A 17,481-nucleotide genomic window follows, 5' to 3' on the forward strand; every position below is an offset into this window, starting at 1 on the left:
ACTCGCCCATCAATGTATTTAGTACCTTCAGTTGTGGATGGAGTCAGTTTGACCCAGTTGAGACAGAATCAGATAGTATCATAAGCCTATGGCTCCCCATAAAACATCCCTTCTCTGCCATTCATTGTTGTTAAGGCTGATGGAAATAAGCCAGTGTTAAATAAGGGATGGGAAAGTATAGGCTTGCCTTAAACTGAATACAGCTGTTCTTTTGTTACTCCAGTTGTATGCAAGGGCAAGCAGTGTTTTGGTATGCTCTTGGCTCCATAAAAGCACTGCTGAGGGAGCAGCGGAAGTTACTCCCACTATTTTAAAAGACAGGTCACCAGACTCCCAAAGTTACAGCAGCTGATCCCTCTGGAGAGCTGGCTGTTCCCTAAACCCTGGGGAGAGCTAAGGAAGAGCATGTGCTGCAAAGGACACCCTCTCCGTGGGAACTGTGGTTTGAACCTGGAAAGCTGGTGACGGATCAGTTAAGCATTCTCCCAGTAAGGGTCTGTTTTTAATAGATGTGATAAAAGTAGTCTTCCAGGTGACTGAGACAGGTGAAAATAGGGACCATGGTGATCAAATTCTTGAAATACCAATTCTGTATAATTCTATACTCCCCTTCCCATCCATTTCAGGAAGTTTGGTAGAGATTTTGGTTTGTTTTTTCTTTCTCTGTCTTGTTTTACTTGTAATTTCACTTTTAAAGCTTTTCCTTCCTCTTTCTGAGCTTCTGTTTTCAATCTATTTAAAAGAAATAGCTTTCAGAAATGGTGTTTGCTTGCTTGTTTTTCCAGGCTATTCAGTAGGTTACAGAGATAATTTCTACTTGTTGGTTAGTTTACACAGGTAGAATCATCTTGATTCCTCTTTGGAGTTATTACACAGCTCTTCATCAAACCTCAAGGCATTTGAGACTCTTGTACAAGTAAATGATACATTTTTATGAGTTGTATCTCACGTTTGTCATGTATCTATGTATATGTGTGTGCCTTCGTACACCCATATTTCCATGTGTATTTTTGCATATAATCCTTGCAACACATCTTGTGTAAGGTTTTTGAGAAGGACCAGAAAAATGGCTTTAGGGAGCAAGGGCTTCTTATGACAAGTTGAGTAGGTTTTGTTGGAGGTTTAGCTAAAGAATATGGCTGGCATACTCTGAACACTAAAAGGGTCACTGTCTGACATGTAGTCACATGTTGTGTACCTGTTTCTTTCCAAATTTGGAAAGCAGTTCAGAATTAACTTTTCTGAATCATCCTATATTTTTATGTTGACCTTCACATTATACATAGAATGACTCTTTTCCAGATGCCCACAGCCATTCCTAATCTTCCAATCAGACATCTGAACTGTTTCTGTTCTGCAGATCTGTCAGCTATTTGGTCTCCACAATAGCAGCAGAACTTCTGAGACAAAAAAAAAATACTAGAAATACTAGAAATAGCTATTATTCCTTTCCCTTTTTGTTCTAAAAGATGCATAAAGGAATAAGGAGCCTTCTTCAACGTGCCATTTGTTTCCATTTCCTGTTCCTGTAGGAAAATCCTGTAGGCAGCCCTATCATATCTTCCCTGTAATAAACTTCATCAGTCTGAAAAGTAGTGATGTTTCCTCCAGAATTTCACTCTTTTCCCTTCCTATTTTCCAACCTAAGGTTATTCAGTTTCCTTTCTCTAGTTGCACCCACAAAGTGTCGTTTATCTCATTTCTCCCATGCTGCTGTTTATTTACCTTATGTAACTTTGCAGAAGGATCACATGCACTCTCAGCTGTCAACTGTGCAACTCAGAAAGCTAAGCTCTTTTAGTCACGTTCCACAAAGGAAATTCCATGTTCCTCTCATTGTCAAAATAGACTTCTGGTGTACCTGTTCCCATCTGAATTAACCTTTCCTGAGTAGATGACCAGAACTGTAGACGTTATTCCAGATGAGTTTTCACAGTGTTAATATATAAATGTATATTACCATTTAATACCATATATGTATATGGCATTAAAGTTCTGGAGGCTTCCTGATGCATGCTCTGACATGCTTTGTACATAGCAGCATTACAATGATTGCTCCTAGTTAACCTTTCAAGACAGGTACACTTCAGTTTGTCTGTATCCAGCTGTAGAATGCTCACGTTTTAGACAAAATTATAGTCTATGAGAATATAGTTTAGGGTTTAAACTAAATTCATTAAAATAAATTGATTAAATTAATCTGATTTCTCATGCTTAACTCATTGTTGTTATCCAGTCCATCCTGTGAGATATTCTGGTGCTTCTGTTAGGGAGTGATCCCAGTAAGTTGGTGTCATCACCAAGGTGTCTGGCTTAGTTTGCACATACTGAGGTTGTTTACCTGGGTTTCAGTAAATTGTTTTCTGGAAAGAGTATTACTACTCTTTGCACTAAGGATTTAAAATTCCGTGTTGTCCCCAGTGCTGCCTGGGATGCCAGGAAGAGAGAGCACAACAGACTCTTCCCTACTCTCAGCTGCGATAGCTGACACTTGAGTTGCCCGATGTGACAAAGATAAACAGCAAGAGAATGCATAGTGTGCAACAGAGAGTTTGCTGTGTACAAACTAAGTCTTGAAAGAATTCACTAAGAAACAGATCTTTCCCACATCTGCCTGGCTTATCCCTAGGCCAGCTCACAGAAATGGCACAAGCCAGACCTGTGTTACTCCATGAGACCCTACCAGATTTCATGGCCATAATGACAGTGATAGAGCTTTTTGATTCAATGTTGTTGTGATTTTTATTTTTTTTCAATTTGACAAAGAATTTATTTTTCTCACTTTGTCTTCTTTATTCTTATTTTAGCTAAAACTTAGCTTGAGAAAATGTTCATCTGAGGGCAACATCTGTCAAAGTTTGTTGAACTATGGTCCACTAAAACAGAGATTATATTTCCTAAGTATTTGTGTAGCATTTGCTATAGGTTGTACATCTTGTTGGTCTCTTGTTGCAGATTTATGAGTGAAAATATATCAGTTTCATGCTGGAAGATAAACTAATTATATGACCAAATTGTTAATACAATACTAAGCGTGTTTAATTAGGCTATTTTTGTCATGCTTGCAGCAGTTGCATCTGTCCAGAACTTCAAATTCACAGTAGCGAGTGTGATTAGACTAAGCGGATGGGGTAGATGTTTGGTAGTTTGGCTACAGCAGCATGACCTTTGGAGCTAAGCCTGCTTATACTTCAGTCTCCCTCTGTTTAGAATAACCTGCTTTTCACACTTGTTTTACTGATAGGGTATATAGTTCTTGAAAGAAGCTGAGCTCAGTTGAAGCTGAGCTGCTCAGGTGCTGCTTCAGGGTCTTCTCCAGCTGGCTTGAGAGGTTGATAATGCTTGGAATAATTCTTAAAGCTTTGCTTCCTTCTTGTTCCTGCTACACTTTATAAACTTTTCTTATTCTCTGCTTCCCTGTCCTATCTCCTTTTTAAAAAACTTTCTTTTTGCCATGTTTTTTCTCTGGTCTCTTTGAAGGGTGTGAACTGTCCCTTTTCAGTGGTGATATTCAAGGGAAATAAAAGGTTAATACAAAACTTGTGCAAATAATGATTTGTTTCCAACAGTGCTACCAGCTGAATTTGCTTTCAGCTGCATTGTGTGCTGAAAACTGATGACTTACAATTGCCTAAAGCTGATGTGAAGCGGGAGCAGCTGTGGTATAGTTGGATGGCAGAAGCTTGCAGAAAAAACTGGTTTTGTTAAAGCTGGAAAAGCATGTCATTTTCTCCCCTTCTTGTGTAAGTAGGTGCTCTGAAGGTTTTCTTGTGCTGTTGGATACCTGTTGTGAAGCAGCAAGATTTCAAGACCAAAGTTGTTTGCACGTATGTAAACTAACATAGTGAAATGTTTAAATAATTGTTTTGGTAGTGCTTATATATTATTAGTAAGGATTTTCTTTCTTTTTCTATGGACTTAGTGCTTCTGGAAAAGTTGCTGGATTAACAGCCCTGGAGTAGTCCATTTATCCAGAGAGCAGGTGCTGCCTAGCACTGCCTTGGCTCACCTGCCGGTCTAGAACACTGTGAGAGGATGCTGGGGTCCATTTTGGTGTCTGTTCACCCCACTGCCGTCCTGTGGAGGTCTGAGAAGTTATGCTTTCCTGAAAGCTGTGATAATTTTCTGTTGCAGACTGTGGATCATTTGAAATTCAACCAAGTACAAATTAATCTCATGGCAGTGAACCTGATTTATGAGGGCACTCTCTGGGAGGGCTGGATGGCATTTGCTGCGCCAAGGGAACTGTCTCTCTATGGCTGGTGATTCTGGAGAGAAACCAGCTGCTGCACTCTTGACTATATTCTTACCAGCTTCTCTTTCTGCTTTGCTGCTGTTGGGACCAACGTAGTTCTACCAGAGAGGATTTTCTTCTGGGAAAATGTGTTTTTATACTATTACCTAGAGTCTTTTCATCTATGCTACCAATATTACTGCTGCTTCCCCTGTGGCTGCAGCACATATGTCAGTGTGTTGCCATCAATGCTGAGCGCTTCGTTGTTTCCTTAATCTGTGCTGACTCCATAGTTTCTGGCTATTATCAGAAAAATGCAATTGCGTATGGTCCACTAGACTTCATGTTCTCGCCTGCGTCATCACATGAACTTGCATTAGAACTGACTAGATCTTCCCTACAAAGAGAGGAGAAAACAAAGGGGAAGGAAGAGTGTAAGTGGCTCTTCTTATCAGAAAAAGAGAGGATTTGTTTTCACAGACTAAGCTTCTAGTGCTGAATGACATAAAGAAAGAGATAATAGAGCTGCTAAGTGTTTGAGGAGGGTTGTGGGGACAAAGTATTCTCTCCAAAGAGGATACAGAAGACAAAACAAAGCAAAACCAATGCAATTATGGAAAGAAAGATACACACCTCCAAGAGGAAGCTTAGCAGAGAAAATGGGCATCAGGCAGCAAAGTTATAATGTCTACATTAAGGAAGCCAGGGCCAAGAGAGGAGGCTGGTGAAGGTCATTGTCCAAGTAACAGAGATAAGATTTGTAGGCAACAGACAAGAAATTTAAAAGGGCAAGGGGTCTCATTTTCCTTACCTTCATCCCAAAGATTTTGCCATAGCTGTGCTTCTTAGAAGAGTTCACAGAATCATAGAATGGTTTGGGTTGAAAGAGACCTTACAGGTCATTGAATTCCAACCCTCTTACCATAGGCAGGGACACCTTCCGCTAGACGAGGTTGCTCAAAACGCCATCTAAGCTGGCCTTGAACACTTCTAGTGATGGGACAGCCACAACTTCTCTTGGCAACCTGTTTCAGTGCCTCGTGAGATTAGATGAACAGGCTGAAATAGTGGTGGCAGAAAATCTAACCTTTGCTCTTGGTTAAGTACCCAAGGGGATACGCATGGAAAGAGAAACTCCTGGGAAAAGCTGTAATGAGATACCTTCACGTTTCCAACAAATCTGAGAACTTCATAAGAGTCAAACAGTCCAACCCTCCTGCAATGAGCAGGGACATCTTGAGCTAGATCAGGTTGGCCAGCCCCACATCTAGCCTGGTCTTGAATGTCTCCAGGGATGGCACATCCACCACCTCTCCAGGCAACCTGTACCTTTTCTTCTTCAATGGGTTTTGCTGTATTTGCCATCTGAGTTTCTCATGTCCTGGACTACACAAAGCAGGGCTGCGTCAAAACAGAACAGTCAACTTGTTATTAGTAGCTTGTTTGTTTGTCCTCAGGCCTATTTATAAAAACAGCCCCAGGCAGGGAATTCTGCCAGCAGCCCAACCACTAAACAATTACAGATCTTTTCTTGGAGCAGTGTGTTCACATCTATGTAATCATTCAGCAGCAAACCATAGCCCCTCCTCACATGTGTATGAAAATAGCCAGTTTTATGTGCAGCACTTTTAATTTTTATTTTATTTTAAATAAAAAGACAGGCTCAGAAAGTTTCCATGTTAAATTTTGTATTTTTATATGCATTAACTTACAGGGGTCACTGTCAGTTTAGTGAAACCGGGCCCAGTAAGATACACAGAACTCAAAACGAAGTCAAAATGGTCAAATAAATATTAATCAAAAACTATACATAGGCTGCAGACTCAGCCAAGGAATTCAGGGGACTGGTACTCACAAAGGGCCAGGTTTTTCAGCTCCCTCTGGTAAGGCTTAAGCAAAAAAACAAAATGAACCCCTTCTGCAAGAGAGAAAATTCGTTTATTTTGAAAGGTTACAGTAATATCTGTGTTTATTGGTGGTATGATACTTCAAAGATTTCAGCCTCTGACTGTGGTAGATGGTTGATTGGTTTTGCATGGATAGTGTTGCAATGCAGAAGAGATGCACTTTTTAATTTGGGCATGTAGAATGACGGGGACCAAATGAGTCCCCTGGTGGCAAAAATATGCTGGAAGTAATAGGAGGCTTAAACATTAGGATCTGGCTTTTGGTTTTGTTCAGGCTGCTGTGACAGCATAGCAAGAGGATTTTGTGGGAATAGCGTGTTAAACAACAGGCAGTAAACAAGTCTAGTAAATCTTATGAAAAGTGGGAAATGAGATTCACAAATGAGACTTTGTTGGGGAGCCCTCTCCAATGGAGACGGAAAACTTTGTACAAGGCTGGATCACTTTGTGGTGCAAAGTACAAAAGTCGTGAACCAGAACATCTCTGCTTGGAGAATGCTTATTTGTTAGTCAGATTAGTTGTATTTCAGGGTTTGAAATGTTCTTTTGGAACTTGAAATATGTGTCTGTGTTTGCTAGATGTGATGCAAGGTTTTGACATTTTTGCATTTGATTTATAACTTAAGCCTTAAGGAAGACCTAGAACTTGGGATTTAAGTCCAAATCACGTAGAACTTCTTAGATCTTCAGATATTATTATTTTTTTTTCCTGTTAATTTATTATTATTTTGATTTATTCTTCCTTGGAGGGAAAACAAAGCAAACCTGCCTGGCTGCCATGGAGAGGTGTGGCGGGGAGGGTCTATCACTCAGATAATTTAGGCCCTGATTATATAAATACAATCTTGAAACATTTAATCCATCCATTGATGCCTGAAGATTTAGGCAAATGTTGAAGTAACTTAAAAATCAGATGCTGTGCCTAGGACTAGAGTTGGAAACTCAGAAACCCCGTCTCCTTTTCCTGTGTACACATATTTCTGGAAAACATTCTCTGTTAAAGGTAAGACAGAGCCAGAGTCACTGCATATCAGTGCATGCAGCACATATGCAGCAAATTGGAGGGATTTAGAACATGGATGGTGGAAGCTCACAGCATTGTCTGCTGCTGCTCCTACCCAGCAGCCTGGTAATGTGAATGAAAAAGATTGTATTTTAGGATGCATACTCTGTCCCTGTTAACTTTTCAGGTTAATGGGAAAAGACGAATTATGTAAAATTTTGGATGACATCACTCAAAAATGAAGTCATGCAGTATTGAAAAGCATATACATGTCTTGAACTAGGAGGTGAGGTAGTTGTAAGGAATTTGTATAGCACTTGTATAGCCTTTCTTCTTTTCACTTGTTTACTTTGTCATGTGCATGCTAGTATATAATATCGGACTAAGTGACCTTTTCTTCCTCCTTCCCCACCCCTCCTTTCCTTTTCTTCTTAAGAATTTAAAAATGAGGAGCGGAACAGAAATACAGCTCTCAGTTCCTCCTTTTTGCACAGAGCCCTTGTTGGATTGCCTTGTCTGCCTTCCCCTCCAGATTATTCAGCCACTCGTCTCTATATAAAGGGTTAAGACCTGATGTTGAAACCAGTCTCCTGTTTACAGTCATTGCAGAACTGTAGTATGGAAATTTCCATCTGCAGCAAGATTAAAAAAAAAGGAAAAAAATCCCTGCTGATTTTGTGAACATTTAGATCCAAATAAAGGAATAGTGGCTGAATCAAGCTTGTTAATTCTGATTAGCACATACAGTGTGTTCAGCCAAAGAGGGCTAAGCTAATAGTCCCCTGTCCTCTGAAGAAATTAGCTTGCTCTGCTACCACAGCCAGTGAAAGTTTTTCAGTCTCAGCACAGGAATCACAGTTTTATTTGCATAAGTACCTAAACTGCTCAACTCTGATAATCTTTGCATTGGGGTCTTCTAAAGTGCAGTGCTTCCCCTTCTCTAGGGAGACACGCTCAAGGTAAAAAATATTGCCTTTGTAAACTGTTGCTAGCAGTGTGTTAATTTTTCTTGTTACTTGGTTCTTCCATCTGGTTGGGCAATGACAAGTACAAGGATGTCAGTGCTTTTGCAGAGTAGCTTTCTGAGTGCAAGATATCTGTGACAGATTTAAGTCTATGATTTGATTATTTCAGGAAGGAAAAAAAGGTCTGTGGATCCTACAGGCCTTTTGAAGAAACTCGACAGCTGCTTGACTTCTCCAAAAGCAAGACCAGTGCTATCTCTATTTCACATGCTGTGTGTTACACATTTCCAGAATCACAAGGGGTGTAATGTCACATAGAATTTGCTGGATTTTTCCATATCAGTTCTGAACAGGCACTAAGAAAGCGCCTATCGTCCTACACCCGCAGCTGCTGGCTTGCTCCTTCCCTGACCAGCCCTGTAACTTAGTGTCACATAGTGCTCTTGCGGAGCACAGAAGAGTAAACTGCTTGTATTTAAAACACTGAAAACTTAAAAACTTGTATTTAAGACTCTGGTATTTTGTATCAACTGCAGAATTTAAATTATTGTTGCTGTGTTAAGTCCCTGACAGTAGCAGATTGCAAAAAGCAAACTTCATGACAAAATACACAGCTGGGAAGAGATTCTTTCCCAAGTTGATGCTTCTCAGTTGTGTACAAGTCAAGGTTTGTCGCTGGGCCAGTCCAGGGAGGAGCGCTTGATATGTTTGTGAAATGATATTGCTCGTCTGTGTGCAGCTGAGAGGCAGATCCTGTTCTTGTGTGCTGTGTGCTCAGTGCTCACTTGAGCATGCCTGGACACTGACTAATGAGCTTGGCCACCCCAGCATCTTCAGGCTGCTCTAAGTGACTGTGGGACTTTTTTCATGTAAGCAAGATTGAGGGTGTTCCTCTTCCTCGAACTTTGTTTTTAGGATAAGTTATAATAATCTTCTCTTGCCTTTGTAAACCCCAACCCAAAGCTCTGCATAGCAATAATAATCAAGGATAGTAATTCAACATTATAGTGAATTGTATTTGCAGAGGCTTTTACAAGCATTACGCAGCTAACTGTCGCAACAGTTTGGCTGTACACAAGCATTACAATTGGTTTGTAGCTGTGGAAACCCCTTGCTGAAGTGCAGAGCTGCATTGAAAGTACAATTGAAATAAATGGTGGCACTGGGATGGATTCCAGAAATACCTTTTGCCAGATTAAGGCAGGATGCTTGGGTTTACCTGGCAATGGAAAATACATGATAATACATAACCTCTGTACTTACTGGGAAGAGGAAGCATCCCCAGACAGCATCTGAGGGGGTGTACCGTGCATGTTTTTAACTCTGCATTGACAGCTGCAGATGATCTCTGGTTGAATAGCACAGAACGTGGTGGGCTTTCCCCTTTCCTGCGTTGGTTACATGTAGAGGTGTTGGCCTTGTGCTCACCAGCTCTCTGCTGCAGAGCACACTGGAACAGTCAAGCAGGATTTGTCCAGGGGAATGAGGAAACACTGTAAGAATCAGGATCAGAATTTGTTTTTAATCTGACTGCCTTTAGGTTGCCAGAATTCACATGAAACATTACCTCTGGCACAAGGAATTCTTAAGTGATTCCTTGTAGGCTGTTTTAATTTGCCATGGAGTTGTTCCCCTTGTACCGTCCTTGTGTTAGAGGAGGACAACAAAAAGGTGAACGTAGATATGCAGATGAAATACTGATGTCATTAGTATTTCCACCTCAGTGCTTACCTGGGACTCACAGGCACTGCCCTGGTCTCAGGGTGCTTTTCTAAAGCTACTGTGCCCAGAGAACACCCTACTGCTATTACTGAAGATGGAGCATGGTCTCTCCAGCTTCACCAGTGGTGGGAAAGGCAGTGAAATGGGAACAAGGCTTCTGTGCTCTTAGCTAGTCCTAAAGCCATGGCTTGAAAGAAAACCAGGAAAAATCTGTTTCACAGCTTTATTTCCATTTCCAGTTCCATTGTTTTTGCTTGCACAGTCTTCCTAATTTGTATAGAAAGAAACATCTACAGTGGAAGAGAAAATATCTTAAAAATGAGACAATACTCATACACCCCTCTGGGGGAGATCACACAAAGTTTCCAGGCTTTATTGTTGAGAGATGTGCTGGTAAGATACATCTGGGTCTGCATGCATGGGTTTGTGTGGTAAAACATGAGCACTTCAGATTAACGGTGAAATCCTGGCAGGGGTCAAGCCAGTGGGATTTTAGCCAGTGATTTTAATCAGAGCCAGAATTTCACCCCAGGTCTATAATCTTGTGTAATCTGTCTTTGAAGTCATGTGGATTTTTAACCAATGCTTTATATAATAACAAAACAATTCACCACCAACCCAATACTGTCTGTTTTCCTGCGTAACCAAAACTGAATGTTCCACATGTGTTTTTCAAAAACTAAAATGGTACTGAATTATTTTTTTCCCTTTTTTGGAAGATGGGGTATTTGTAGAGTCAATTTGATGGCGTGGGTATATTTTTCTTTTAAACCCCAAGTCTGACCTCATAGCTAACCATGCTTTAAGCTTGAGGTTGGGATAAAGACTTATGCAGATCTCTTCCAGCCTGAATTTGTGGTCCTGTTTTAGGTCTTAGAGAGCTGCCTTTTAGACTTATCTGCTGGTTAAAAATCTGATAGGCTGCTGAAAATGCAGTTTGTCTCCTAAAAATGAATATAATTATTAACAACAGTTCCAAGTAAGAATTTCTGAGTTTAGGTGCATATTTGAGGCCTTGTGGCCAGGCACTGGCACTACTAAAACCTGAGGAACTTCCATCTTCAGCTTACATGGCCCCAGAATTTTACTCTGTCGTCAATCCAGTATTAGGGAGTTTTAAGACTGTAGGTGTGTTTTGAGCCTTAGGAGCAAAAGAGAAGGTGAGATGAAATCACCTTCAGTACTATAGTCAAATGCTCCCATGTCAGAGTGAATTAGAGGAGTATCACACAAAATCTTTGAGGCCAGTACTCCCGTGGTGTATTGAAAGTGCTTGTTTCTTTCAGATCACCAAATATACAAATCCTAGGAGGTTTTCAAAACAAGACTGGCTAAAGCCCCATGCAACCTGGTTGGAGGTCACTGTTGACCTTGCTTTCAGCAGTAGGTGGGTCTAAAGACCTGGAAATCCCTTCAACTTTGAATTGGTTTATGACTTTGAATCATGCACAATCTCCTTGAATAAGCATTAGCAGGTCCTTGTTAAATACTGACTATAAGTTATTAGGTGATAATATATCAGATAATCTTTCTAGTGCAGACTGTTTTTAACTCCTGTACACATGGAGGACTGGAAGCTGGATTTTTGCTTTGCGTTTAAATTACTCAGTTATTCGACCCATAATTAATGTTTTTGAGGCTTCAGTGCCAGTTACCTTCGGAATTGGAGATCACTGGTGGAAGGTATACAACAGGTCAAACACAAGTGCTTGAGAGTAATGAAAAAATTGCTATATAGCATTCCTTGGCCTCTGCAGAAATCAACCCATGTGGGAAGTGCAGCCTTTGAGGGATTTTATGAATCTCTCTTTCTTGCTGCCTGCATTAATGTAAAGTCCTGGTTCCTATCGGTGCTAGGCTCTATAGAGGCGTACAATGAAAGAAATATTTTGGTCTAAGGAGTTTATATCATGTATCGTCAAAGCTGAGGAAGGGCTTCAACAGAAACCTAGGCAGGTAAATTACTTGCTGGAAGTCAGAATGTATGCTAGCAACAGACAGGACTCTTGATTCCACGTGCTGTTGACTTCATGATGAAATCTTCCGGTATTTAGGAGTTGTGATCTACATCTGGGAAGATTTTATACTCCTCAACAGCAATATCTTAATTCAGGGGTAAAATCGCTGTTGACCTGTAAATCAAAATACACATATTGATTTACAAACAGTTAAGGAAATCTTTCTGGCTGTATTAATTCACCTATGTTGTCAGTTTCATGACTTACCTTTTTCAACCTCAGTTGCATAGAATTGCATAGAATTTTGCATTTTGTTAAAAATAATCAGCTGGCAGTTCCTGTTCTTTTGTGGCTTCTTCATTTGCATGATTTTTATCTTAATTTTTTTTTTAACCTTTCATTTCCTTTCCATTTTTCCCATCTTCAAAGAAAAACCTGTGCCCTTACAGATCAGTCAGGTTTGAATGAACTTGCAAGTATCTGACTCAAGCTAAATTTGCTGCAGAACACATTTTTTTTAAGCTATGAGTTTGGTAAGGGTTAACTTTATATTGCTTAGAGTTGAATGTTCCAGCCTGGGAATTGTTTCAAGTGGCAGATTAAGAGGTTTATGAAGAGGTTTGTCTAAAGTAGGTAGGATTTGCAATAGCAGGTGAAATAATTTGCCAGCAAAGTCTGGTAACCTGCCTCCAGGAGTGATCAGTCTCTAATGCTGTGGTGAAAATTTGCTCTTTTCTCAGCCTTCCATGTACAATCAGGTTACTTGTATAATGCATCATAGGATAACTTGGATACCAGCTCTATATCCTCCACCTGTCTGACCTGTCAACACACCAGGCCTTCCTTGTCATCAACCTGAGGAATGGAAAGATGGACATAGGTAACAGTATAATCTCTTTGTCTAGTTCCTGAATTCCATGTGAACAGGAAGGTTTGGGTTTTTTTTCCCCCCATCCCTCTTTTATTTTGTGCTTCCAGAGAGAGTGCAGGCTGTAATCAGTCACGTGGCTTGCTTTCTGCATGATGACTGTCAGCACTTGAAGGAAAACCTTAAATTGCCAAGCACTGCTGTAAATTGGACAGGTTGCTGCATGGCTGGTTGGGCATTGTACCATGCCCATGTCTCTCCAGCTAAAAGCAAAGAGAATAAAGTGCTGTGTTGAAATGGAAGCTTTACGTTTTTGGCTGCTTTAAATTCTCTTTTTGAGCTTTTGCATTCATAATCAAACACATTTAAAGATAGCGTTTACTGCTTTGACACTAATCAGGCCAGTGTTTCTGTACCTTGAAACTCCAAAACTTGCTCAATTATTAAATGTCATACCACGTCAGGGTCATATTTCACCCTTGCTTGCCCTCTCAGCACCTATTTATTGTATAAATATTACCACAGCGAGACCACTCGGTGGAACAGGGCTTTCATCAGTGTTTCTGCTTTCATCAGTGTTGCCCAGGCAGCACATGAAGCAAAATCTCTAAGCAGCGAAGCAAACAAAGACAATAGTGTGACTTGGTGTAACAGTACATTGGCAACCAGTGCACCTCTCCCAACTCCAGCCTCCATCTTCTCATGGGTAATGGAGCTGGTTGCAGAAGGGTGTGTTGTCTGAGGAACATTAATGAGTGAGGGCACTTTTTGCTCTTGAATCTGTGATTGACTTTGTGGGCAGTCTTTGTGCTGCATTCTCGCTACTGGTGAAATGGGAAGTGTGTGTGTGTTTTGCAAGAATGCCGAGATGTAGCTAAAGTGTTTGGTGGACAGCTTGGATGGAATTTTAGCCTCGTTGGAGCATTTTGCAATGTAAACATAGAATAAAAAAAAGTACCTGATGAGAAAGCATACTTGATCTGTTTGTACTTTTTCTGGATCTCTTTCCTAAAAGTGATCCCTGAGTTTTGCTGAAGGGAAGGTGCAGTTTCTGCAAAAATAAAGTCATGTTTCTGGTGCCAAAGGATAGGTGATTATGCAGACAAGAGAACTTGAGAGACAAAAAGGTTGCCACCTGCAGGACCTTGCTCATTCACTCTGGGAGCAGAGGGCTGGCTAAAACCCACTGTCCACCAATCTCGGTTAAAGTTCTGAGTGCACAGGGAAAACGTAGTTGATGTTGAAAGAGCAAACAAGAATGGTATCTGTATCTACATATTTGTTCATGTGTGCCAGAGGTTATTTTCTATTCAAATTGTGAACTTTGTTGAAAGCTATAGACTTTGCATAGAATTCTGTTTGTGGGAAGTTGTTCTCTAGCATGAATAATTTGAATACATAAGCACTGAATAAAAGGGAAAAAAATGATTACAAATGTTGTGACTGTGAGAATATGTTGAAGACTATAGTATGTGAGAGAGTTATTAGAACCACTTAAGACCAGGACTATCCAGTTTGTGATGTGTGGTGAAGGCAGGTCTAATGTTATGAAAACTATATTTAATTCTTCCTCTGCATTGTCAGAGAGCTCATAATTATATTTTCTGTTGTGGGAAAAAGCAATTGAAACTAGAACGGATTCAGCCTTTCTGAAATCAAAGCCAAGGTCTTAAGCCCCATCTCTGTGACACACCTGGAAGCACTGGCTTCCCATTCTGGACCTTTGGAGAGGACTCAGTTCAGTCTCTTGCACTGAAGCAGGATAGGTGTAGCTAGATTGGACAGAGGTCATTGAGGGCCAATAGGTCACACAGAGCCAGAGGGACTGACAAAAAGAGGGAACACATGCTGAAGCAGTACATGGTGCTTCTACAACCAACTCTCTTATCCTGGTCCTGCACACAGACAGATGTACAGGTTGTAGAACTGCCTCTACTGAATCCAGATGAGAGGATGGGATGATGCTACACCTCCCTCATCCAAGACCACCATTTCCATGAAAGTAGGCCACCTCTAGCTAAGCTTGTTTTGGTAGGAGTTGTTACTTGTAGGGTATGCCATCTTCCAAAGCAGTGAGCGGGTTCTGCATCACCCCTTGGTACTGTCTTAAACTTTGTCATCATCTTGACAAGAAATTATCCCTAGTGTGCAACCTAATTCTTATTTCCTGCCAATTAAGTTGATTTATTTTTGTTCTTGGCTTAGTGACCAAGGAGACTTTTTGACCATTTATGTGTTATTGCTTTTCTTCTCTTTCCTAGTCTTGAAACCCCAATTTTATCAACCTACAGTACATATTTGCTTTATTTGATAATCCTCCTCTTGTTCTCAGGATTGTTCCATTTTGGGGCACTGTGTTTTGAAGAATCTCTGGACAAATAAGGTAGAGAAGGGAACTCACAAGAGTCGTATGAAGTGGAAAAATTGGACATTTGTCCTGGTTTGCAGCAGTTTTGTGTCACTGACTCATCCTCAAGCAGTTATCCCTTTTAGCAGCTCGGCTAATGGCCAGCTGTTCCCTGCTTCACATTTGGGCATTTCCTTCCTCCTTTCTCTAGCACTTTTTAGTTTATGGTGCTTTATTTCACAGATGAGGATCAGTTCTCAGTTTTCGAGATCATACTGGTTACTCTTGCTGTCCCTAAGAAAGCTCATGCAGTCAAAATGAAATGATTTCATAATTATTATGAAGTAATCTTCTCTAATCTCTTATCCAGGTAATAAATAAAAGCACTGCCTACAACCAGGCCAACAGTAATGCTGTGCTGGAGTCTTCCAACTTTAGTGGCAAGCCATTGCTAGTTACTAGTTCCCTTTCTGAGGTCCTTTTGAGAGTGGGCACTCTCGCAGTGATTTTTAGCTGCACCTTATTTCTCTAATTTGGTTATGAGAATGTCCCGTGTAGCAATGCAAGAAGCTCACCAGAATTCAAAGCATATTGTATCTACTGTCTTCTTGACTCAAAAGCTGTTTACTGCTTCACATTAATTTAAATTTTGATTTATTCTTAACCTAGCCATGTAAGTTATTTATTTTAATCTCATCTGAGTAGCCACAGTAATTCACTGATCCCCCAAATTACAGAATACGGTTATGCCTCCTGCTCTGTAATTCCCTCACTTGGATGATAGAAAGTACCAAAAACCAAAAAAAATCTCCAATGCAGTCATATATATATATATATATATATATATATACTTTTTTTGGAGGCTTTTGTTTACTGCCTGTATACAGGTTGAGGGGAAAAAAAAAAGAGTTAAAGATTTCCTCTGCAGACCTAGTTTGTCACATAGGTTACTCGAGTGGGTAGAAAATACTTCTCGTGCTGGTGGAGAGCAGAGTGTTATTTCCTTTGGCAACAGAAATATTTCAGAAGCTTCTATACACTTTTTTTTTTCCTCTATCTGTGCTTAGAAATGACTGAGCTTTGTATTATTGCCAATCTAAGACTGTTCTATCATGTAACACATCGTACAACTCCAGTAATATTCCGTGATTTATGTCTGCTCTAGCACCTTACAGCATCTGTGTGCAAACCATGTTTTCTTGACTAGTTTTGCTTTTTAATTCTTGCTCTAATATGCTTTGCCATTTATAAGCTTTCACTGTGTCCAGGTAAACAGAATATAAGGGTCTTGGGAAAATAGCCTTGTCATCCAGTTTGTGACCTGGAGTGTCTGGGATGTGGAAGCAAACCTGAAGAGAGGCTCTGGTGAGCAGTGAGGAGGAAAAGTGGGGTTTGTGGAGCCAAAATGTCACTGTGTAGTCCTTCCCTGGGTTGAGTCTAGCTATTTTTGGTAAAAAAAAAAAGCCCCAAACACAATGCTTGGCTGTTAGCTTGAGCAGTAGTTTAACTGTGTATGTTTGTGTATGTGAGATAGGAATGGATGAGCTATCCTGCCTCTGAAAGTGTAGTCCTGCTTGAGAAGAAAATTGCCATTTCCAAAATCTCCTGGTATGTTTTTGCCATGTTGAACAAAGAAATAAGGAAGATGTGTACATCTTCATCCCTCTGGGCAGTTCTCAGCCTTCACTGAATTATGAGCTTTTCTTACTGTTTTGTTTGAAGTCCTTAATTCCATAACAGTCCCTAATCCTCACCTTCCCAATTATCCAGGTGTGACCATTTTTACTCACAGAGGCAGCCCTGTTAGCAGTGCCAAACTTGGAAAATTTGCATTTCTCTGAGAAAAATCACTGCAGAAAGAAGAACACAAGTAAAGTGTTGCTGGGCAAGCAGCATCAGTGTAGGCAGTAAGGAAGTCATTGAAGTGGAACAATGAGGTAAACCTGACGTTGATTGGATTTAAAGCTCTAATCGCTTTCCCTTGCACATGAGTCTCATATTTGTTGTTAACTTTAATGAGACTTATGTGCCAAGCCTGCAAGGAGAATTGGTCCCTAATTCATCTCGTTGCTGAACTGTTCCATTAGAAAGTATTCCCATGTCTTTCTGTTGAAATTTTGGTTGACAGTATTGACACAGGCACAGACTTTGCAATGAGGAATGTGCCTCAGATCTGGTAGCTGTGGTGAGAAACAGCACCTGGGTAGACGGAGACATAGGCCAACTAGCACGCAACTAAAGCTCCTTAGCTCCTGCACTCTCCTGCACTGACTGGGTAAATGATTTTCTCTGTTTTTCTTTCCTCAGTTTCTAAAAAGAGGGATAATTTGTCTTTGTCTCCGTGATAGAGCTACCATAAGCCTGTTTGTAGAGCTCCTTGGCAACTCAAGTTTTATTTGGCCGTTATTGTGAACTTCATTCCTAATCAGCATTACTCTGAACTTTGATGTTAACTTTGGCCTACAGATATCTTACGT

General features: G+C 40.4%; 1 protein-coding gene across 3 annotated transcripts in view; it reads left to right on the forward strand.

Moving 5' to 3' along the window:
- PRKAG2 (protein kinase AMP-activated non-catalytic subunit gamma 2) overlaps nt 1-17,481 on the forward strand; it is a 218,313-nt gene that overhangs the window by 17,362 nt on the left and 183,470 nt on the right. The window contains exon 1 of one of the 3 annotated variants that reach the window (XM_057416536.1): nt 3,757-3,827. The exons of the other annotated variants lie outside the window; for them this stretch is intronic. The gene's annotated coding sequence lies outside the window, so the exon portion shown is untranslated. Of the gene's footprint in view, nt 1-3,756; nt 3,828-17,481 lie in introns of those variants that run through there. 3 annotated transcript variants of the gene reach the window in all.

Source organism: Pezoporus wallicus, unplaced genomic scaffold, assembly GCF_028554395.1.
Source record: "Pezoporus wallicus isolate ANWC-B61680 ecotype Strahan unplaced genomic scaffold, APGP_CSIRO_Pwel_v1 contig_3847, whole genome shotgun sequence".
Classification (NCBI taxonomy): Eukaryota; Metazoa; Chordata; class Aves; order Psittaciformes; family Psittacidae; genus Pezoporus; species Pezoporus wallicus.